This window comes from Odocoileus virginianus, chromosome 12 (assembly GCF_023699985.2).
Source record: "Odocoileus virginianus isolate 20LAN1187 ecotype Illinois chromosome 12, Ovbor_1.2, whole genome shotgun sequence".
NCBI lineage: Eukaryota > Metazoa > Chordata > Mammalia > Artiodactyla > Cervidae > Odocoileus > Odocoileus virginianus.
Genome location: NC_069685.1, coordinates 47,118,111 through 47,141,853, shown reverse-complemented (window position 1 = coordinate 47,141,853; position 23,743 = coordinate 47,118,111). Strand labels below are relative to the sequence as shown.

Sequence of the window (23,743 nt, the reverse complement as noted above, 5' to 3'; positions counted from 1 at the left end):
CTCTCTGCTTCCTCTCTTGCTTCTAGTCTATTCCCAACACAGTAGCCAGAGGGATCCTTTTTTTAAATAACAGACTATTTTTTTTTAAGAGAAGTTTTATGTTTACAGAAAAATGAGCAGCAAGTACAAAGAGTTCCCATATACTCCCATGTACCCCAGTCTCCCCTGGTATTAACATCTTGTATTAGCATGGAACATTTGTTAGAATCGATTAGCCAGTGGTGTGATACATCATTACTAACTGAAGTCCATGGTTCGCATTAGGGTTTGCTCCCTGTGTTGTGCATTTTGTGGCTTTTGACTAATGCATAATGTTATGTGTCCAGCATTACAGCGTTATACAGAATAGTTGCACTGCTCTAAAAACCCTCTGCACTCCACCTGTTCACCTCTCCTCACTGAAATGCTGGCAACCAATGGTCTTACTGTCTCGGTAGTTTTGCATTTTCCAGAACTCTACAGTATGCAGCCTTTCTGGATGGGCTTATTTCACTTATCAGTATGCATTTAATGTACCTCCATGTCTTTTCATGGCTTGATAGCTCACTTTCTTTGATGAATAATTTCCCATTGTATGTACGTACCAGTTACTTTACCCATTCATTTATTGACGGATATCTTGGTTGTTTCCAAGCTTTGGTAATATCTACTGAATTTTTACTGTTTTCTGCTTGTTGCCCTGATTCTTGCTTTGTTTGGGTTCCACTTATTTTCTGCTTCTCTGGCTCTAATTGAACATTTTATATGACTCCAGTTTTTCTCCTCTCATATCAATTATACTTCTTTTTTAAAAACTTTATTTAGTGGTTGCTTTTGAGTTTGCACTGTAATTCACAACTACTCCAAATCAGAGTGAACTTTTAAAAGCCAAAATTAGATCATGTCCTTCCTCTGCTCAGAACCTACAAAGACTCCATCTCACTCAAACAAAAGCCAGATCTCCAGGTGGTCTGGCGTGATCTGACTTGGGATGTTTCTGAGCCCACCTCCTCCTCACCCTCTTGCTCCAGGCACACTGGCCTCCTCGCTTTTCCTCAAACCTGTGTGTACCTCCCGCCCCTGAGCCTTTGCTCCCTCCCCCAAGAGTGCTCTTCCCAGACACCTTTTGGCCACTTCCCTCACCTCCTTCCAACTTTGCTCAGATTCCACCACCCATCATGGCTTTGGTGACCCCTTTCTTCATGCTATCATTCTACCTGACCCCCAAGTGCACCAATCCTTCCTGGTCCTGCCCTGTTTTCCTGTTGCTCATGTCCCCTCTACAGTCTTTGTCATTTACTTGTTATGGGTGTGGTTTGTTGTCTGTTTCCTCCTGAGAGAATGTCCATGCCGTGAGGCAGGGGCCGTGTGGGTCCTGTTCTCTGCTAGGTCCTGAGTGCCTTGCTATGTCCCCTCAGCAAGTGCTCACAACAGTTTGTCCAGCGAGTGGGGACGCACGTGAATGCTGGCTGCAAACTGTCTTTTCAGACAGGCTCTTTAGCGTTGTGCCAAAATCATAGAATTAGGACCAGGTTGTTTGGAGGGCGCCAAAGCTCACCAGGCTCCTTCCGCTTAAGTCTGGGATCAGAGTGAGAGGAGCCAAGGAAAGCTGTTAAGTCCACAGTCTTGGCTGCGTAATCTCTCAACGGCGCTCAGTTGGTCTTGTAGATTTCCAGTTGCTGCTATGGAGGATGTGCATTTGTCCCTAATTGGTCTTTGAGAGCAGCCTGACTGTTAATGAGCTTGTCTGGGGATGGGGAGCAGTGCTCTAGGCCCATAGGAGATGGTCAAAGAGAGGGGGGCCGGGGCTATAAGTCACTGCGCTGGACACAGATAAGAACATTTCTCGGTCCGCTTCCCGGTCCTGTCTGGGTCAGTGTTGAATGGCTTTTCCTGCTTGGTGAAGCAAGCATCCCTATACCACCAGGGTGGATGGGAACAGGAGGGACCTGCCACCCCTTGGAAGGGGATTGTCTCCTGTCCCCAGGCAGGTGCCTGAGTGGCACTGTCATTTCAGCTTTCCCACCACAGGCGAAGACCTGGTGTGTGCCAAGCGGGTGAGCGGATCCCTCCTCTGAGTACCTGCCTTGGCTCACTGTCACCAGATGGCTTCTTCCGGCAATTCGGCTTGTAGAACCCGGGCAGGGGTTGGGGGTGAGGCGATGGCCAGCCTTCTGGCTTAGTGCTGCCCCAATACTATCCATCCTTAACATTTTAGGAAACCAAATAGGACCCTTCGGCAGCTGCCCATGCTGGTCATTCATCTCATCAACATTTATTAAACACCTACTGTGCATCTTACATTGTGCTCTATGCTGGGTTTACTAGATGGAGCAGTTGTAGCTTCTGTCCTCACTTATCTGCAACCAAGTAAGTGGAATAAAGAATTGAGATGCTCAGTGAGGGGAGGGGTGTCCAAAGTGTCAACCAGTTCAGCACCAGCACTAGCCTATCGCAGTGATGGTTCTCTAACCCACCAGTGTGATTTCCAGAACACGCGCCCTGGAAGGGATGGAGACAAGATCTTCCAGGGATGAGTGGACACATCAAAGAGTGAGAAATCTGGCAAGGCTTATGTGTTGATCCCCATCTCCTCCCACCTACCTTATGACTTTCTTCATTAGCTCTTTCTCCTGTATTATAGACCCTTGCTCTCTTTTGGACCATTCCCAACAGCAAACACATTCCATCTTAAAGAAATATCCTTGAAACCTCTCCTCCATCCTTCCCTACCAGCGACTACTTCCCTCATTTCTCTACCCAAAGTAGGGATTGCCCCCTCCTCTTAGCCTGCTCTGTTTTCTTTATATTCCTTGTCACAGCCAGCCATAGCCAGGAGCTGTGGGGAAGCTGAGTCAGCCCCCAGCTGGCCTCAGCCAGCAACTTGACCCCCAAATGCGGTCCAAGAGAAGTGATCCATCAATGACATTAGCCTTCCCCCTCCACACCTTATGTGATACAGAGACTCTGTCCAACAAAGGGAAAAAAAATCTCTGTAATAATAACAACAACAACAACCATCCACAGTAATTCCCATTTATGGAGTGACGGGTGGATACTAGGACCTGGTCCAAATACTTCAGGAGAATTAACTCATTTTATCACAGCAGCTCTGTGAGATTGGAGGAGATAAAAATTAGCCTGTTTTATAGACAGGACATGAAGACACAGAGAGGTATATAACTTGCTCAAGTCACCCAGCCGGCAAGAGAATGCCTCAGCTCCTTCATTCTCTGTGGAGAGAATGCCCCATCTCCATGGAGTGTGTGGATATGCTCCCGAAGCCTTACAAAGACCACCTGCCTACTTTCCAATCTGTCCTCCAACATCCTCCAGGAGTTGCCAACAGTGTTCAGACGTGGGTGGGAGTTTAGTTGGGTAGTTCCACTTCAGCTCTCAGAGGCTTGGGGGAGTGAATACTGCTAACATCTTTGAACTGCACACCTTCATGCGCTGTTGCGAGGCTGGATTTGTCTTAGCCTCAATGCATCAGCTGGAGCCCATACTTGAAGTTCTGACAGGAAGCAGGGGTCCGATTTTAATGACTTATCTGTGCTGCATGTGATGGCAGCCACATGTCCCAAAGCTGGGGGAAGCCTGTCTGTTAAGAGTTAATGATCTAAGAAGTCCTGACATAAAGTAAAACCTTGAGTGAAATTCCGTGGTGTCGCGGACAGTTAATTCTTTATTAGGTTTTCCTAGGACTGGGCTAAAAAGCATTTAATCTTTTTTAAGGTGTGCGTTAACACGTCATTGCATTTTATCGATGCATTGATCTTCATTTGGCTGATTTGGGGCGGGGAGTGGAAATTTTCTGTGCTGTGGTGTGGCAGACAACTTCCTAACACATTACCGACCTGTAATTTTTGTTTTGGTGGGGATCTCGAGTTTGAAAGAGGAGGCAAATGAGAACCAGATGGGGCTGTTCGTGTTCATTCATGGCTGGCTGGTATTGAATCTCTTTCTCTGTTGCTGTGTGTGTTTAACAACTTCATACTCCACTGAAGTTAGAGATCATGTTAGTTTGTTTTGTCTGAGATAGCCTCATAATGTGCTTTTTTGGAGAGAGGAGAAGTTGAAAGTTCCAGGCTTCACTAGTTCTGTTGCTATAGCAGTTGTCAAAGCGGAGGTTCATTGTTTTTGGAGTCTGGTGCCAGGAACAGAAACTCAGACCCCCCGGGGGCCAGGCAGGTGAGGTGATGGGTTGGTGTGGCCACTTGGGGTCCACCGTTGGCTGCCTGGTCCAGTGAGAGCAGACGCTGCTCGTCTCCAGGCAGGAAGAGGGGTCCAGAGTTGCCAGCTATTCCAATTTTTCAAACCATGACTGGAGATCTGGACTTTTGTGAGAAATAGGGGAAATAAATCTAAATTAAAAATACTATGCAGGCTTCATAAAACACACCTGCTGCCCAATGTACTCTTGGAACCTCAGGTTTTAGCAGATGGTGCATGAGACTTATTCATCTTGTCTCCCAACCATCTCCTTCCCTTGAGCCCTAGACTTCTCTGTCTGACTGTATATGTGACATCTCTTCAGGGCATCTCCTCCTTACCTGGTCGTTGCTCTGAACCCATTTGTCCTGCAGCCTTCTGTATTTCTGTTGATGACAACTCCATCCTTCTAGCTGCTCAGGTTGAAATGCCTGGAACCATCTTTGATTCCTCTTCTCTCTATCATATCCAAGTCATTAGCAATTCTTGAGACTCTACCTTCTAATAAATATATCCAGAATCTGACCCTTTCTCCCTTCCCCCACCCCACTGCCTGACCCTGCTCCCAGCCACCATCATTGTTTGCCTGGACTATTGCAGTAGTCTCATGCCTGGTCTCCCAGCTCCCTGGTCTCACTTCACCCCAATCCTTTCTCATTCAGCAACTAGAGAAGCTCTGCTAAGTGTTAATTAGACCACATCCCTCTTCTGCTCACAAATAAAAGCCATTATCCTTAAAATGGACCAGAATATCCTAAGTGATCAGGCTTCTCCACTTGGTCTTCAATTCTTATCTGTTTACTTGACCCATGTGGACACAGCAGCATCCTACTGTCTCTGGCATTTCCCAAGCACGTTCCTACCTCAGGATATTTGCACCTGTTGTTCTGTCATCCTGGAGCCTCCTTCATTCTCTTGCCCTTGCTTTCTCAGACCTTTCTGCCAGTGGCCCTTGTTGAGAGGAGGTTCTTGGCCATCCTATCTAGCACTGTGACCATCCTCCTCCCTTCTGTCAACATTCTTTATCCCCTTCTTGTCTTTATTTTTCTTCATGGCCCTTGATTTTGCTAACGTGCTATACATTTAATTTTTTAATATATTTTAATTTATTTGGTTATGCTGGATCTTAGTTGCAGCATATGAACTCACACTGAGATGTGGGATCTTAGTTTCCCAGCAAGGGTTTGAACCCAGGCTCTGTGCTTTGGAACGCAGAGTCTTAGCTGCTGGACCATCAGGGAAGTCTTTAATTTTTTTTTATTCTGTGGATGGTCTTTTTTTTCCCACCAAAGTGTCTGCGCCACAAGGCCTGGGATTTCTGTCTGGCACATGGAGAGGGCTCATTTTCAAACTAGTAAATGAATGGTGTAGATTCAGAAAGGCTTTGAGCATTATTAATACAAACTCATGGATTTATATGTAGTTGTTATGTTTCAATCTGTCACAGTTGTTACTCTCTTTGATTTAGGTAAGCTTCTTTTTTTTTTGTCTGCACTGCACAGTTTATTTGAATCTTAGTTCTCCAACTAGGAATTGAATCCTGGGCCATGGTAATGAAATCACTGGACCACCAGGGGATTCCCAGGTCACCTTCTTAACCTCTCTGTGCCCTGGGATCCTTCACCCAACCTCACGGGGCTGTGCTTAGATCAAATGGATGAATGTATCTCAAGCACTTAGAACAGCATCTGGCAAATAGGAAGCATCATCTTAGGGTTTGCATTATTATTATTACTGCTACTATTATTTACCCATGTGAATATTAAAATGGTACGAATAGGCCTCACACTTATCATGATCAACATCACAAACCCTGCTTTTCTACCCCCATTATCTCCTCAGAGGTAACCACAGTCATTACAGCTTTTTTTTTTTTTTTTTAATTTCAGACCTTTTCTGTGCAGTTAAATATAAACATATATAGCTGTGGAAAAATACAGTACTTAAATGGAGACTTCCCTTGTGGTACAGTGGTTAAGCATCTGCCTTGCAGTGCAAGGGACACGGCGGGTTTGATCCCTGGTTGGAGAACTAAGATCCCACGTGCCTCAGAGCAACTGAGCCCATGTGCCACAACTAGAGTCTGTGCACAAAGATCCTGCAGGATGTGATGAAGACCCTGCAAGACCCCACAACTAAGACCCAATGAAGCCAAATAAATAAACTTTTTAAAAAACAACAGCAACACATATTTTCAAAAACAACAAACAAATGCTATACTTCACATAATTGTTTTTGCAACTTGCCTTCTTTCTCTCGACATTGTGGAGATGATTTCACACCAGTTCGTAGATGTCCGTGTCACTCGTTGTCACTTCTAGGTATTGTTCTAGAATATGCGACTGCTCCAGATTCTGTGGCTCTTTCCCACTGCTGGACATTTAAGAGGTTTTGAGAGAACAGCATCAAAACATGTATATTATCTATGGTGAAACAGATCACCAGCCCAGGTTGGATGCATGAGACAAGTGCTCGGGCCTGGTGCACTGGGAAGACCCAGAGGGATTGGGTAGAGAGGGAGGTGGGAGGGGGGATTGGGATGGGGAATACATGTAAATCCATGGCTGATTCATGTCAATGTATGACAAAAACCACTACAATATTGTAAAGTAATTAGCCTTCAACTAATAAAAATAAATGGAAAAAAAAAAAAACCCCCCAAAAAACCAAAAAGCAATTGAAAAAAAAAAAAAAAAGAGGTTTCTAAGTTTCTGTTGCTGCAAACAGTACTTAGCATCTTGGTGTCTTCCCTGTGAGTGCTCATGCCTTTCTCCAAGGTCAACACTGAGGCATGAGATTGCTGTGTCTGAAGGTTGATGCATTTGCCATTATAATAAATTGCCCTCTAAAATGGTCTTGCCACTCACAGTCTCCCAGCAGGGTGTGAAAAGCCTTTACTTTATTTTTTTTAAAAACATAATTTTTATTTTGAGAAAGAAAATAATATGAAAAGTACAAAGAGTAACGTAACCAACGTCAGTGTACTTAGCACCTAGAAATGTCAGCTGTTAACAGTTTGTCACATTTGCAACAAGTCTTTGATTATTTTATTTAAAAAAAAAACTGGGGAAGTTAATATTTTCTTCTGCACAATTTCATCACCCACCCCAGATACAATCACAATTATAAATTAATCATGCATCTTTGCAAACTGTTTTTATATTCTACTTATATGTAGAACCATGAACAATATATTATTTCTGTGCATTTAAACTTTTAATCTTAGTGTTGTGCTGTCCATATTATTCTTCAACTTGCTTTCCTTCAGTCAACAATGTATCTTGGAGACCTATTCACATTAGCACACTTAGACTTCCCTCATGCTTTTTACCCGCTATTCCTTTGCACCATGGTTTATTTGCTCTTTTCCAAATGATGGGCATTTAGGCTAACTCTAGTGATTCACTATTACAGCCAGTCCTGAGGTAAATATCCTAGTCAGGAACCATTCAGATTCTTTAAAAAAATATTTGCTAATATTTGGCTGTGCTGGGTCTTAGTTGCAGCATGTGTGATCTTCAGTCTTCCTTGTGGCATGCAGGATCTTTAGTTGCAGCATGTAAACTCTGAGTTGCAGCATGTGGGATCTAGTTCCCTGATCAGGGATTGAACCCAGGCCCCTTACCTTGGGAGCACGGAGCCTTAGTCACTGAAGCCCCAGGGAAGTCCCCAGATTCTTCATTGTGCATTTTTTCATGCTTTGTTTTTATGTACTATACAGAATAAGGCACCCTTTTTCTTTTCATAGAAATAGAAACGCTTTGAAAAGAAAAATAACACTTCATGTATCTTCTTTTACCTGCCAGATGCTGATTCTTTCCATGCTAACCAGGACTGTACATTTCCAGCTTGCTTTTATTAATTTGGTTATTTTCATTACCAGTGGACATCAAGACGGAACGTTCTCACATTCTAGGATCTTAACTGCTGCTGCTGCTGCTGCTGCTGTCACTTCAGTCGTGTCCGACTCTGTGCGACCCCATAGACGGCAGCCCTCCAGGCTCCTCCGTCCCTGGGGTTCTCCAGGCAAGAGTACTGGAGTGGGTTGCCATTTCCTTCTGCAGGATCTTAATTATTTGAATCTTTTTATGTTGGATGTTCTCATTCATTCTACTTATATTAACTGAGCATCTACTATGTGCCAGACTCTGTCCTAGGCAGGGAACTCTCAGATATAAATCTTTGTCATTAATTTCCATTCTTGGTTGAGCCCCCAGGAGATTTATGGATAGTGATCAGTTTGAGCTGTGTTCAAAATTAAAATTTCCGGAAGCTGTGTTCTGATCACATAACAAACCAACCCAAAACATAGTAGCTTTAAACAATGATGACATTTGTTTTGCTTTCTAATTGATGGTTTTGGCAGGGACAGCTGTCTCTGTAACATTTGCTATCCTCTGGGGCGCCTGGAAGGAATCGTCTGAAGACTCGCTCGCTCACGTGTCTGGTGGTTGATACTGATTCTCTGTGGGATCTCAGCTGTGCTGAGACTGGACCACCACCACGAGGGCTTCCCCTGTGGCTGCCTGACTTCCTCACAGTATGGCGGCCGGTTACAAGGCTCAGCATCCCAGGAGGATCAGGAAGAGATGTATTGCCTTTGTCTTAGAAGTCACATGGAGTCACTTCTGTTGCAGCCACAGGCGAACCCCTACTCACAAGGAGGGGACACTGGCTCGTGAGGGTATGTGCACATCAATTGTAAGAAGAGCATGTGACATGGATATACTGCTGCAATCATGCTAGGAAAAAAACACCACCCACTATAAGTAGGGCGATGCCATCCTTAGTCCTGTGTAGGTGCTGAACCAGATCTTCCAGGTGGCAGTGGCATGGCTTGTGGGAGACCAAGGTGGAGATGACCATGTGGACGGTGGCTGGGATGATAGCAGAATCACTGAGGGCTACCCACCGCATTGAGAACTTGTGTTAACTCCTCACAACACCCATTGTCTCTCCCATTTTACAGATGAAGAAACTGAGGTTTAGAGCCCTTGTATAAGCTCCACAGTCCACAGTTAATAAGCAGGGAAGCTTGGGACAGAACCCAGGCTTACAAATTAGATTCCTTTCCTCAAGTCAACATAACCACCCCCATCCTCCAGGGAGGTAAGACTTCTCCGTTTGCTCTCAGATCTTTCAGCCATGGGACTCCATGGGACTGCCTCTCTGTGGCTACTTGGTCTGCTAGGCCTCTGGTTACCATGGCGACAGTGGCCAGCCACACAGAGAGTCACTTGTGACCTTTCTCCCTTCTCCCTGTTCAGTGGTTCTTCCTCTTATTGAGCAGAGAGAGGTTTCAGAAGGGCACCTCCTATCCGTCTGCTAATAGGCTTGTTGATTTGAGAAATGGTCTTAGGTGTCTCCTTGACTCAAGGCAGGGGCTGAGCAGTTATACAAATGAAATACGATGTCATGTCAGGCAGCCCATCACCGAGTTCTGGTGCCTGAGACTGTCCAATTATACACACCTGTTTCCAGGCTTCCAAAGTCTTCTGTGAAAGACCTTTCAGGGTGGAATTTTTCCTGCTCGTTCCTCTGGGCTATTTTGGGAAGATGTTCACATATTCTTAGACATAATTGTGCATGACGAAAGGGGGGTATGTGTTGGTGTTTGCTGAAGAATTCTGTAACCCGTGCCCTATCAAAGGGAAGTTCTCACTTAAGGATGTTCCCAGCTCTTTAATGCTCACCCTGTGTGGCATCTTTGTTAGTCATAGGGGATCCGGGCCTAACTCTTATAAAAGTGAGACCATCTCAATCCTGGGTCAGAAGGGGAGGCAGCTGCCACTTCCAAATGGTGGTTTAAAATCAAAGTTAGTTGGGATTTAAATGAATTGAAATAGACATGAAAGTTTTACACACATAGCAGTTGATGGCAATTTGTCCTTCCGGTTGGCTCAGGTGCACAAGTCATATCATCCATAGTGTCAACTAGTCAGGGTCGACCTCATCTTTCTCCTCCACCTGCTCCAAACCTCATCATATCCTGCCTGGAATCGGCCATGACCCCTATCATGTCTTCCTGCTTTCATGGTGGTCTCCTTATAGTCTGTCCTCATCAAGGAGCCAGAATAAACCTTTGTAAAATGTAAATCATATCATGTGCCCCTCTGCTCAAAATCCCATACAAACAGGGCAGAGAGTGGGCAGTTCAGAGAGCAGGCGGCGAGGGCAGGAAGCGTGGATGAGGGATTTATGATCCATCTTTTTTTCAGTATCTTGATATTTCCCTCCGGGCTGCGTGAGATGCAGCCTGGAGAAGCTGAAGTAGTATCTCCTTTGGCTGGTCAGGCCAGACCTGACTTTCAGTGATGAGGGATGGTCTGATTGGAAGGACATTTCAGATCAAAGCAACAGGCTCGTGTTATAAAGGAGTGAAGCAAGTGCTCCTATGGAAACCAAAGAGCTGTCGGGATTCTGTCTCCAGGTCAGGTAATAGGGAGTGGTGAGAACTGTGGCAAAGCAGAGACCGCTTTTTGCTCCGCTTGTCAAGAGACTCCCCAGCCCTGGCCAGCTGTAGTCATATGGGAATGTGGGTCTGATGCTTCCAGGTCTTCCAGCTTTTCAAGGGGAGCCAGAAATCCAGCCTTGTGGATCCTGCCTGTTTTGGTTTTTGACAATCATTGTGAGCTCAGGGATTTGAACATACTCCATGTGTTTCAGCCATGGAGTTGCTCTTTGCTTGGATACTCTAAATTGATCCAGCTTTTGCTGGCAAGCGTTCCTTTCAGGCTGGCTCATGTGTCCTCTTGACACGTCCCTGTCACTTTTGGAACACTCACCCGTTTCCTGGCACAAGCTATTTTAGGTTCATCTGGTATGTTTCCTGCTCCAGAATCAACCATTTCTTCGAGAAGTCTGGAGTTGAGCTCTTTTTTGAAAGGTTGACAGTAAACCTATGTTCAGAATGAAAGCTTGGCTGTAGGCAGATCTGCTCCTGGGGTGGCCCCCTGGGGTCCCTGGGTAGATGCCTGCGCACTGTTTGGAGAGCCTTAGGCCAAGTGCCACCATCTTCCAGGAGAGCGGCCTCTGTTCCTGGGGCCTGTGGGGCTGATGAACGACACAGCTAATGCGTCTGGACAGCTGCATTCCGCCAGGGCAGCCACCCAGGAACGTCTGATAGGCACATTCCCCGAGAGCTGCTCCTGGAGATTTCAGGTGTGGATTTGGAAGTGATGAAGCAGGCTCTATAGACCGTGTCAATGTCCCCAGCTCATTGTCTTGCCTGTCACTGTGGAGTTATGGGGGGACGTGTGATGGGGGCAGTGTCTGGAGTGGGTCATCCCTAATGCACAGGCTGCAAGCCCGTGGAGAGGCCTCTCTCGACACCTTCTGCCTCTGCCTCAGCCACTGCCCACGCCTCTGCCTCTCGGCCACTGGGTGCTGCCTGTGTCATTCAAAAGCTGGTTCCTGCTGAGGACACAGACTGGATAACTTCTCTGTAACACCTCCAGTGTGAGCTTGGGCTCAGATCGCCAGGGGGTGAATCCTGGCTTAGCTCCAGACTGGATTTGGAACCTTGGGCAAACTACTTCAGGCTGTGCCTGAAACAGACTCGCAGACACAGAGAACTGACTTGTGGCTGCCAAGGGGGTGGGGAGGGAGAGGGATGGACTGGGAGCTTGGGGTTGGGAGATGCAAACTATTACCTTTAGAATTAGATAGACAACAAGGCCCCAGTGTATAGCACAGGGCGCTATATTCAATATCATGACAAACCATAATGGAAAAGAATATAAAAAAGAATGTCTGTATGTATGTAGCTGAAGCACTACAGCAGAGATTGGCACAACATTGTAAATCAGTTATACTTCAATTAAAAATAGAGAGAGTCAAAGGGGAAAAGAAGCCCAAACTTGACACTATAAAACACGTGTCACGAGGTTGCAATGAAAAAAAGTAGAGACAGTAAAAACCTACCTCAGAGAATTGTTGTGACTAGTAAATGAGTTAATACATGTAAATCCCTTAGGACAGTGACCAAAACACAGCAAGGCTCAATAAACATTGACATTTATGATTCTGTCAATCTCTAGGTCCAGGCAGGCATAAACAATTCTGGGTTGTGAGTTGCATGGTCCAGTGTATTTCTTTTTGTCTTTTCCTTTTTTCTTTGCTTTCCTCTCTCTCTCATTTTTTTTTTAAAGTAAACCTTATTGAAGTATCATTTTCATACAGTATAATATATCCATTTTAAGTGGATAGTATTTTGATGAATGTTGACAATTTATATACACATTTAATCTTCACCATAATTTAGCTCTGAACATTTTTATCACCTCCAAAATACCTGTACCACTTCCCATACAGTACATCCCCTACTCCATCTAACCCTCTCCAGCCCCAGGTAACTATTGTTATCTTCCTGCCACTACGGATTGGATTTGTCTTTTCTGGAGTTAAATATACATTTTCCTCTCTTTCTTGATTTCCCCTTACCTCTTTCTCTCTCTCCTTCCTTCCCTCCGTTGATTTGAACTATTTTTCTGCCACATGCATCCTCAACTGGTGTTGCGGACATGTGACCCGTGCAGTTACACAGGGTACCACCCTCAGGAGGGTCCCATACTTTATTTAATGCTTTGTTGTTGCCAGCTTGATGTTTTTGTTTTTTTGGTTGGGCTGCATCTTCATTGTGACACCCAGGCTTCTGGGCTTAGTTGCCCTGAGGCATGTTGGATCTTAGTTCCCTGACCCCGGATCGAACCCACGTCCCCTACCTGAACAAGGGCTCCTCCATCTTAGTTTGCACGAAATCCACAGTTGGTGCCAGGCATTACCGAGCCATGGGGCATGTGTAGGGGCATCTCTGTTTCTCTGTCTCCTGAGGCACGAGGGGCTTTCAGTGTATGTACCGACTAAATGGAATTCCTATCAATGGGGCTATGAATTCTTCTCTTCCCTCCATTCGGCATCTGCCTGGGCAGTGTGTGAGCTCGTATATAACTGTGTGCAGAACCCTTTGTCTGAGTGTGTGGAGCAAATTCCATGATGCTCTCTTTCTCCAAAAATCTCCATCCAATTCGTGGTCCAGCAGCCGGCTCAGAATTTGTCCTTTGGGAACCAGCATCGACATGCCTTGTGGGCATCTGAGAATGTTTACAAGGTCTTGCCTTCTGCAGCAATGGCCCCTCCTTAGTAGCTGGAGGTTTCACCGAAATTTGACATCCACTTGACAGCAGGGGGCAGGCCCTCCCCTCTATCCCTCTCAGAACAGGTTCTCAAGAAAACTGCCTTCTGCCCTGGGTGGGCTGAGAGGATCAGAAGACAGGTGACAACTGGGCTCCCATGGGCTTCTTGCTTCTTGTTGAGTAGGCGCCTCCGTATTTGGGCTCACAAGAGGCTCAGCCGCTTCTTCCAGCCCGAGACTGAGCCAGCGAGGGCCTGAAGCCGGCAAATCCTCTTAAGCTGGGAACAGCTCAAGGTCGTGAACCCTTGCGAGGAAGGCACAAAGATCTTTTCTTTCAATGCAAATTAGCGACATTTCCGGGGCTGTTGTCATTTTCCGGCTGAGTCTCAGGGGTTAGAAGTTGGGATGGATTTGCCTTTCTTTGGCGCGATGACCCAGGCCGCCTGGCTGTTCTATCATAGATCAGAATCAAGATGAACTGAGACATGTCTTCTTTGCACTGTCCTTGGCTGCCTGGGAGGCTGTGAGGCTGGGCGGCTGGGCGAGGTGCTTGCAGGTGGAGTAGTGGCTGTTATGTGGGTCAGGTTCTTGTTTTCCCTGGCCTGGCTTCTGCTGTTTCCCTCACTGAAGAGAGCATCTTCCTGGGCTTGTCAACTTGATCAGTCCCAGAGACCAGGCAGGCATGCACTCAGAGGAGGTAGATTCAGGCTAGAAAAGGCACAGAGCAATTGCAAATCACAACCGATCGATAATTTGTCTGGGTGAGGGTGTGATGTCTCCTACAGAGACTATGCAGCAGGGCTCCCCCCAAGCCTGTCTTCATTTTCTTCTGCTTGCTCGCTTCACTCTGCACTACCTTCCTGGCCCAGCTTGTGCTTGTGCTTGTGGTGCCTGCCTTCTCGATATTCTGGGTGTTTTTTTTTAAGGATGAGTTCCATAGGTGGCATTCGACCAGTAGGGGCTCCGAGTGGACAACCTGCCACTACCTGGGTTCAGATTCTCCCTCCACCCCTGCTAGCTGTGTGACTGTGAGCAAGTGACTTCAGCTCTCTGTGCTTTTGTTTCAACCCATGAAGGAGCTGACCATGAAGGAACTTGTAGAGAAAGTAAAAGTGGATTACTGCATGTCAAGTGCTTGGGATGGTCCCATGGCACAGAGTGAGTGCTGTATAAATGTTAAATGCTGTTATTTAAATTCACTGAGAGCTTTTAAAAATTTGCGTGTATATATATATATATATATTTATTTATGGCTATGCTGGGTCTTCTCTGATGGGCAGACTTCCTCTAGTTTCGATGAGCAGGGGCACTCTCTAGTTGTGGTACGTGGGCCTCTCATTGTGGTGGCCTTTCTTGTTGTGGAGCGCAGGCTCTAGGACACGCCGGCTTCAGGGCTGTGGTGCACCGGCTTAGTTCCTCTGCAGCATGTCGAATCTCCCCACGCCTTGGACTGAACCTGTTTCCCCTGCACTGGCAGGTGGATTCCCAACCACTGGGTCACCAGCGAAGTCCCAGTGAGAGCTTGTTGTGGCCTCATAGGCATCTGCGTAGAAAGAGGCTCTCTGCCTCCTCTTCCCATAAGCAGTCGATATGCAGAAGCACTAGGACACTTGCATCCCTGGCTTGCCAGCCGGGCAGCACCGAGAAAGAGGTGATCTTCTCTCTCAGTCCCTGTCTTTGGCTTTTCTTGGGCCAGGAGCGGGACACTGGCTTTCGATTCTAGTCCTTCCATTTCCATGATGGGTGGCTGTTGGCAAATACACCTTGTCTGCTGTGCTTCTACTCTGAGCCTTCACCTTTTGGGGGTGCTTAGAGGGTGGGGTAGGCTTAACGGGAGGGACCCCAGACCCACCTCTGCCACTTCCATAAAGCTCTTAGTGCTCATCTTTATCAGCTTCCCCATAAGAAAGTTTTTCTTTCCTGAAACAACTTGGAAACTCCACTGTAAATGGAAATGCAAATAAATGTAAACAAGGAGACACGTATGAGAATTGTTTCTTAAAACATTATGTCTTATCACAGAAACTTGGAACCTCCCTCAATATCCAGCAAAAGAATGGATCCATATGGTATTTCCATACAATGGGATGTAATGCAGTAGCAGAATGAGTGGGTGACAGCAATGTGTATCAATAGATGTGAATTTCACAAATACAATGTGTAGTGGAAAATGCAAATTGCAAAGGAATAGATTTATACTCCTATTTATACAATGTTTAAAACTCCAGAAACAATACAGTATATTGTGGTGTAAATAGACATCATATACTGTAGTCAAGGTAAAAGAAAATGCAACCATGAGGAACCCCAAGTTCAGAAAAGGGGTTCCTTTGGGGTCAGGAGGGGAATGTGATGGGGACTGAGCCCAGGGCCATCAGCTGATTCGTGATGTTTATTTCTTCAGTGGTATGTGTGCATTTATTGTTTCAAACAGTCTTTTGCATATCTTAAATATCACATCATACATTTAAAAATAGTTTGAGCACCCCAATGTACAATAGCCAATACAATAGCCAATTGGAATGGAAGCTTTTCCAATACAATGGGAGCAACCTAAATGTCAACCAACAGAGGAATGGATAAGATGTGGTACATATATACAATGGAATATTACTCAACCAAAAAAGGAATGAAATCAAGTCATTTATAGAGATGTGGATGAACCTAGAGACTGTCATACAGAATGAAGTAAGTCAGAACGAGAAAAACAAGTATTGTATAATATCTATTATCTGTGGAATCTAGAAGAATGGTACAGATGAACTTATTTGTAAAGCAGAAATAGAAACACAGGTATAGAGAACAAGTAGATGAATACCAAGGAGTTAAGTGGGGGAGGGATAAATTGGAAGATTGGGACTGGTATGCATATACTCTTAGGTATAAAGTAGATAACTAATGAGATCTTACTGTTAGCACAGGGAACTCTGCTCAGTGCTTTGTGAGATGGGAAGGAAATCCAAAAAAGAGGGGATGTATATGTACATATGTGTGTGTATATATATACTATAACCAATTCACTCCACTGTGCAGCAGAAACTAACACAACATTGTAAAGGAACTATACTCCCATAAAATTGATTAAAAAATAGTTTGTCTTAGCAAAAATATGTAAAGCTAAAAACAAAAATCTGAAAGGCAATGGACTGAAAGTCCTTGGTTTCCTCCCTGGCACTGACTCTGAGTGTTCCCAGAGGTCATCAGTGAGAGCTTAGTTTCCCAGGTAAGTAGGGCAGAGAAGTGGTAAGAGAATCAGAAGTGGCTGGGCTGTCCCAGTGACCTTGGCTGAGTCCTCTCTGTCAGTCTCCTCACCTGTAGAAAGGGTAGAATCAGCCCCTGTGACTGTTTGCACAGGGTTGATGCAGGAGCTTTCTGCGGTGATGGTGCCTGTAGGGCATTTCACTCAGAGCTGGGTGCCATGAATGTGCAGGACGTAGTAGATGCTGTTAGTGGTGACAGTGAACTCAAGGGTTACAGGTGGGACATGGGGGCAATCTGGTAGTGACATCTGTCACCCCATTAATCACCAGGGTGGATTCGACTGATCTGGCTGGCTAGGCAGGTGTCCCCTTCCTTCCTCACCACTCCATGTCCATCCCTCCTGGAGCTGTGCAGAGGACCACCTTCCCCAATAGAGGAGGACCAGTCTTGGGTCAACGGTAAACGAGTAGCTGCGCTCCCCTGCTGGAACCTCCGAACAAGCTCTTTGGAGTGACAGGTGGAGGGAAGAAGGAGGGAAAGTGATGAGGATATGCAATGCCGCCCTCCCCCCCCCCCCCCCCCCCCCCCGCCCCAGGAGAGGCCCTCTGCTCTTTTAGCTCCAAATGCTCCCCTGTCAATGGCTCTACTGTCTCAAGTTCAAAGCCCCATGAGGACCAGTTGGTTTTGACTCATGCTGCTGCCCAGCCTCTGTTCTGGTCACACACACTGCCTCTTTTCTCTTGGCCACAGGCTGACCCTGACCCTTCACAGATCCCACGGCTAATGGTGGCCTCAGATTAACCTACCCATGCTGCTGAGGGGGCATTTACTGTGTGCTTCCCCTCGGGTCTGGGTGTCCTCCTTCTCGCTGACCCTGGCTGATGGGGGCAGCCTGTCCACCCTCTGCTTGTGGGTGGGCCTTTCTCTCTGACCCCCAGAGGACAGGGATCTTCTCTGTTCAAATAAAGAGAGAGAACAGAGAGGGGCTTGCTCTTCAGGGGAGCAGGCAGATGCCCTAGGGCAAAGCCTTGCCAAGACAACAGCTTCTCTTTGTCACGAAAGCTGGATCAGTCTAGCTGGCCGCCTGTTGGGCACCAGGGTGTAGGATGCATTCTACAAGGTCACAGGGGATAGAGTTCATTGAGGATAGAGGAACCCTGCAAGCTAGAGAGGAGGAAGAGGAAGAAAAACCAAACCACATCTTCCCATTGGCCCCGTGGAGGGATCTTCGAGGTCCTTGCCGTTCTATTGGACTCATAGTGCAGGGTTTGCATTGCATGGAAGGACACTGCCCAGGCTCACCTACTTTTTGTTGGAAGTAGACAGAAAGCAGCCTTGTTAGTATTTGAATTTTCAGGCAGTGTGGGTGGATTCAAAGTGCCAGCTGTTTATCAAAATCATCTGGAAATGCCAGCAACACACACTTGGGAAGCTCAGACCCATCCCTCCTGGTGGAGTTCAGAACTCTTGGCCCTTCAGGAAACTGAGCTTGTTGTTTAGCTTGTTGAGCATACTTCCAAGTCTTGACTGGACAGCCATGCTCCTTGTATTACCCCATTACTTTCCTGTTTGCCTGGGATCTAGATCTGAGTCATTATGTCTTTGTGGGTGAAATCCTGTCTTCTCTAGTCCTCTGAGGAGTCAGACACCCTATTTATTATCACAGAGGGCCCAGTTTAGTGATGGGCTCATTTTTCTATGAAATGCCAAGAAACCCCTGTGAGGGTACGTTTGGTTTCAAGAGACAGAAAACATTAGACCAGGGAAAAAGGGAATGTATTGGCTCATACAGTTGAAAAGCTTCAGGTATGGCTTGATCCAGCAGTTAAAAATATTGTTATCAGGACCTAATATCTCTCCTTATCTTGGATTTCCCTTGAGGATTAGCTTATTCTATGCATCCATATGGGGATAAGATGACCTCTCAGTAAAAGCCAGAGGGAATAAAGAGTCCTTGCCAAATATTTCAAATAGAAGTCCTGTGCCTCATCATCACTGACCTGTGCTGGGTCTCTGACTGGCCAGACCTGGGTCAAGTACCCATTCCTGGAGATGAGAGTGGAATTGCAGCTACCTAAAATACCAAGATGGAGAAGGCACTGGCGACCACTCCAGTACTCTTGCTTGGAAAATCCCATGGATGGAGGAGCCTGGTAGGCTGCAGTCCATGGGGTCGCTAAGAGTTGGACATGACTGAGCGACTTCACTTTCACTTTTCACTTTCATGCATTGGAGAAGGAAATGGCAACCCACTCCAGCGTTCTTGCCTGGAGAATCCCAGGGACGGCGGAGCCTGGTGGGCTGCCGTCTATGGGGTCGCACAGAGTCGGACACGATTGATGTGACTTAGCAGCGGCAGCAGCAAAATACCAAGAGGGGGAGGAGATTGTTCCCAAAGGAAAACTGGAATGCAGTTACCGGAAGGGGGTAGATAATCATGCAGAGTGGTTAGCTAACCCACACCGTCCACAGGGATACAGAAGGACTGCCTAGCTCAGGCAGCGCAGCTCATTGTTTCTGACAAAGACATGGCCTGCCTTGGCAATGTCTCCAAGTCCTGAACTAAGCCTGCAGCCTTTGTTTGGAGTGTTGGCTTGAATCCTGGCGTTCCTCCCAGAGCCCCTTGTTGGAACTGTATCAACAATGGCCCAGTCAGTGAGGTAGTCTAACCCAGCAACCTCATTCATACGGGAATCAGACAGGAAACAGGAGTGGAGAGAAATTGCTGGCCTGCATTAAATTTAGATTTATTCTGCTGGAGCTAATTGTAATCTTTATTTGGTCCCAAGTGATTCATTCTTATCGTTCTTATTATAGTGGAGAAAATTAATTTTTATTCTGCTGTAAAGGTGGCTGTAATAATCTGGGTTCAGGGAGGGGGATTACTTTAATAAGATTTGCCAGTAGGTTTTGAAACAGTCAGCTTTTGTGAGCGTGGAGCAGGCCTGTTGGCAGAGAGGATGCGAGGGGGGTCCAGGTGGGAAATCCTGGGTAAACTCAGCTAGGAAAAGGAATAGGTTTGTTTGCTCTGTAAAGAGTGCCGGTGTCCTTTCATTCTTTAAGTACAGGGGAGGTTCCGAGGGGGTGGGAATCTAAGCAGATCTCAGGATCTTTGACTGACTTAAATGGAAGCAAATGCATTTACCCCAGCCCTGAGCCTGCTCATAGGACAAAGGAAAATGCCCTCAGAATATGCCCTGGTCCTCTATTCGGGGATTGCCAGCATTTGAAAGCACGTACCCTCCTGGTATAGACTGCAGATGGTGATTGCAGTCATGAAATTGAAAGACCCTTACTCCTTGGAAGAAAAGCTATGACCAATCTAGACAGCATATTAAAAAGCAGAGACATTACTTTGCCAACAAAGGTCCATCTAGTCAAGGCTATGGTTTTTCCAGTAGTCATGTATGAATGTGAGAGTTGGACTATAGAGAAAGCTGAGCGCCAAAGAATTGATGCTTTCAAACTGTGGTGTTAGAGAAGACTCTTGAGAGTCCCTTGGACTGCAAGGAGATCCTACCAGTTGATCCTAAAGGAAATCAGTCCTGAATGTTCATTGGAAGGACTGATGCTGAAGCTGAAGCTCCAATACTTTGGCCACCTGATGCAAAGAGCTGACTCATTTGAAAAGACCCTGATGCTGGGAAAGATTGAAGGCAGGAGGAGAAGGGGACGACAGAGGATGAAATGGTTAGATGGCATCACCAACTCAATGGACATGAGTTTGAGTAAACTCCGGGAGTTGGTGATGGACAGGGAGGCCTGGCGTGCTGCGGTTCATGGAGTCGCAAAGAGTCGGACACGACTGAGCGACTGAACTGAACTGAACTGACTGACCATCCTGGTGCAAGGGAGCAGGTGTCACAGGGTCATCATCTCTCACGTGAAATTCCAAATCCTCAAAGCTCTGAAAACTGAAATGCTTTGGGTAAATTTTTAGCAGAGTAATTTGGTGGCAAAACCTCACCTGAGCTCATTTATGACTTATACCATGAGGATGAGTGTTCTTATCTTTGACTTTGGAACCATTGTTGACTTTCTTATTTTAAAAAATTTATTTGGCTGTGCCAGGTCCTAGTTGTGGGATGCGGGATCTAGTTCCCTGACCAGGGATTGAAGTTGGGCCCCCTGCATTGGGAGCTCAGAGTCTTAACCACTGGACCATCAGGGAAGTCTGGGAACCATTGTTGGTTTGATGAAAGAATGCTGCTCCAGATCCCACTAAAGATGTTACTATTATAATATGCAGTATATGCAATGGATTGCTTCCCTGTGTCAGAAAAATTAGAAAGCAAGATTTCTGGAAAAGAGGTGTTGGGTCTCCATGAGTGTCAGATTTGTCAGATTTTAGGGAGAGAAATCAGAGTTCCTGATTTTTATGTGAAATTTCTCAGTTTCTATAGAGTAGTTTCAGATTCAGATTTTAAAATATGTTTTGAAGACAGAGAAAGATACTTGATGCTATTAGTCATTGGGGAAATGTAGATTAAAACTGGAATGAGGGGGGCTTCCCTGGTGGTGCAGTGGTTGACTTCGCCTTCCAGTACAGAAGGTGTGGATCTGATCCCTGGTGGAGGAGCTAAGATCCCACATACTTTGAGGTCAAAAAACCAAAATATAAAACAGAAGCAATACTGCAATAAATTCAGTAGAGACTTTAAAAATTGTCTGCATCAAAAAATCTTAAAAAAAAAATGTAATGAGAATAACAGGATGGCCAAAATACAAAAGGCTGATGATATCAAGTGTCGACAAGAATGTAGAGAAACTGGACTCCTGTTGATGGAAATGTAAAATGGTGCAGTTGCTTTGGGAAGTAGTTTGGCTGTTTCTTGGAAAGTGAAATGAAATGGACACCTACCCTATGACTCAGCAATTCCACCCTTAGGTATCTAACCTAATAGAAATGAAAGACTTGTTTATAAGTATTCCTAACAGCTTTATTCATCATTGCCCTCAGCTGGAAATGGCCCAGATGTCCATCAGCTAGTGAATGCATGAACACACTACCGCATATTCATACAATAGAATAAAAAGGAATCACCCACTGATTCATGAAACAATGTGGGTGACTTTCAAATAATCGTGCTGAGTAAAAGGACCCAGACCCACAAGTCTGCATATGGTATGACTACATATGCATATGAATTTCTAGAAAAGGCAAAACTATAGAGTCAGACAGCAGATCAGTAGTTGCCTGGGGCCATGAGTTGGGGTGGGGGTCACCTACATACCAGCATGGGGAACTTTTAGGGGCAATGGCAGGGTTCTAAAACTAGATCGTGGTGATGATTACACACTGTACAGATTCACATCGAACTGTACACTTAAAATGGGTACATCTTATGGTATGTAAAGGACTATTCAACAGGACTATTAAAATCTGTGAAGACAGAATAGATTCATATGCCTGAAATTTCAAAAAATATACAAATGATGATAATGAAAAAAAAGTGATGATACTATAATGAAAAAAATCTTGACTGCCCAACAGTGATCCAGTTTTCTTTTGCACAGGCAACCAGGGTTCTTAGCTTCTCCCCAGTGTGTTCAGAGAGCTTTATGCATGGAAAAGCACATAAATATGTCTTTCCATATGTATATATAGTTTGTTTTCCCCTCTCGAATACTAGTAAACCGCAGTCACTATTTTGTACCTAGTTATTTTCACTTAACATGCAATATGTCTTGGAGATCTTTTTCTAACATAAAAAGCTGCATTTTTTCACGTCCTGTAATTTCATTTCATGGTATGGCTGTCAGAGCACTGATGCAGCCACTCTTTTATCGATGAACACTTGACTGGTTTCCAGGCTTCGGCCCCTTACAGAAATGCTCGGCCAAATTGCTTCACCTCATGGTGTCCCTTAGCTTCCTCCTCTCTCAGTGGAGCTCTGGTCTCACCTGCTTACCTCCCAGAAGCATGACGAGGAAGTGAACTCATCTATAGAAAGTGCTTAAACAGTACCTAGCACACAGAAACTCGAGGTAAAGTGTTATAAAGATTGTTTCCAAGAGGAAACTTGCACCTCTGTCATTTCACCTGTGTGCAGGTGTATTAGGATAAATTCTGGGAAGGCCAGTTACTCACTCAGAGGATACATGCAGATGAATTTTGGATGGATTTTGTCAAATGATCAATTTTACACCTTTGAGTGATGAATGAGATTGTGTCCGCAGAGACTCACCAAACCACAGTAGATCTGATCTTTTGGATTTTTGTCAGCTGGAGGTAAGTGGTGGCATCTCCTGGTTTGGGAAGGAAGAGACCCCAACTTCAGTGGGGTTCAATCAAAATTCCTCTGGCCCACTGGCATAGACAGTTATCTACCATAAATGCAAAACAAGTCTTTCCACTGACATAGTTAGGAAACAGGGGAGGACATCATAGCCTGTGACACCAATTCCATCACGTTTATGAGTTTTGCAAATTGAATAAGGAATACAGATGACTTTTCAGGACACAGCTGCCATGTCCCGGGAACATACGTGTAAGGTACAAACACATGAAACTCAGAGAAAAGGCCACAAGAAAGCTTTTGAATTCTCAACAAAACATGACCGTTCTGAGGCACCGTAAAATGCGTGGTTATGTGAGAGGCATTCATAGTCCAGGCAGGAGGAGAATGACATGAAATGCACACAGTTTTTGGAGACGGGCGATTTTCCGGTTCAGACCGGCTTGTGTTGGATTTGACTGTTTGGAAGAAGTTGCCACATTGGAGAAATGATTGGAAAGTAATCTTTTGGTCAATGTATTTATTCATTAAACATTCAAAGAATGATTATTTGAATCTATGGATCGTTGGCACTGGAAAGTCGTTGATCAGAGATGTGACATTTTTGCAAAGAATTCCAGAAACACAGGGCCTCAGATATCTCACCGGAAGCTGGCTCATTTTTATGGCGCAAGGAGATGCTCACTTCCTGTGTGTTGTTTTTAAAAGGACTCTTTGTTTTCTGTTTCCAACTTTTTAGTTGGAACTTTATAGCTGCCTTCCCTGGTGGCAGTTTCTCCTCTTCCTACACACGTCGTGGAACCCCACAGGATGCCACAGATTCAAGACGTGTGTGCCTGCAAGGATTCCTCCAATTTGAGACAGAGACTTGACCCAGCAGCGCAGGGTCTCTGAGGACCAAGTTTCTGGCTGACTTCCGGTTTACTTTCTGTGGGCTGGGACTTACGCCCAGGAGCTCTGAGCTCCCTGCTCAGTGCAG

The 23,743-nt window shown here is 45.5% G+C and overlaps 1 protein-coding gene across 6 annotated transcripts in view; it reads left to right on the top strand.

Moving 5' to 3' along the window:
* LOC110131117 (transmembrane protein 132B) overlaps window positions 1-23,743 on the top strand; it is a 378,266-nt gene that overhangs the window by 110,458 nt on the left and 244,065 nt on the right. The window contains exon 1 of one of the 6 annotated variants that reach the window (XM_020883537.2): window positions 11,257-11,352. The exons of the other annotated variants lie outside the window; for them this stretch is intronic. The gene's annotated coding sequence lies outside the window, so the exon portion shown is untranslated. Of the gene's footprint in view, window positions 1-11,256; window positions 11,353-23,743 lie in introns of those variants that run through there. 6 annotated transcript variants of the gene reach the window in all.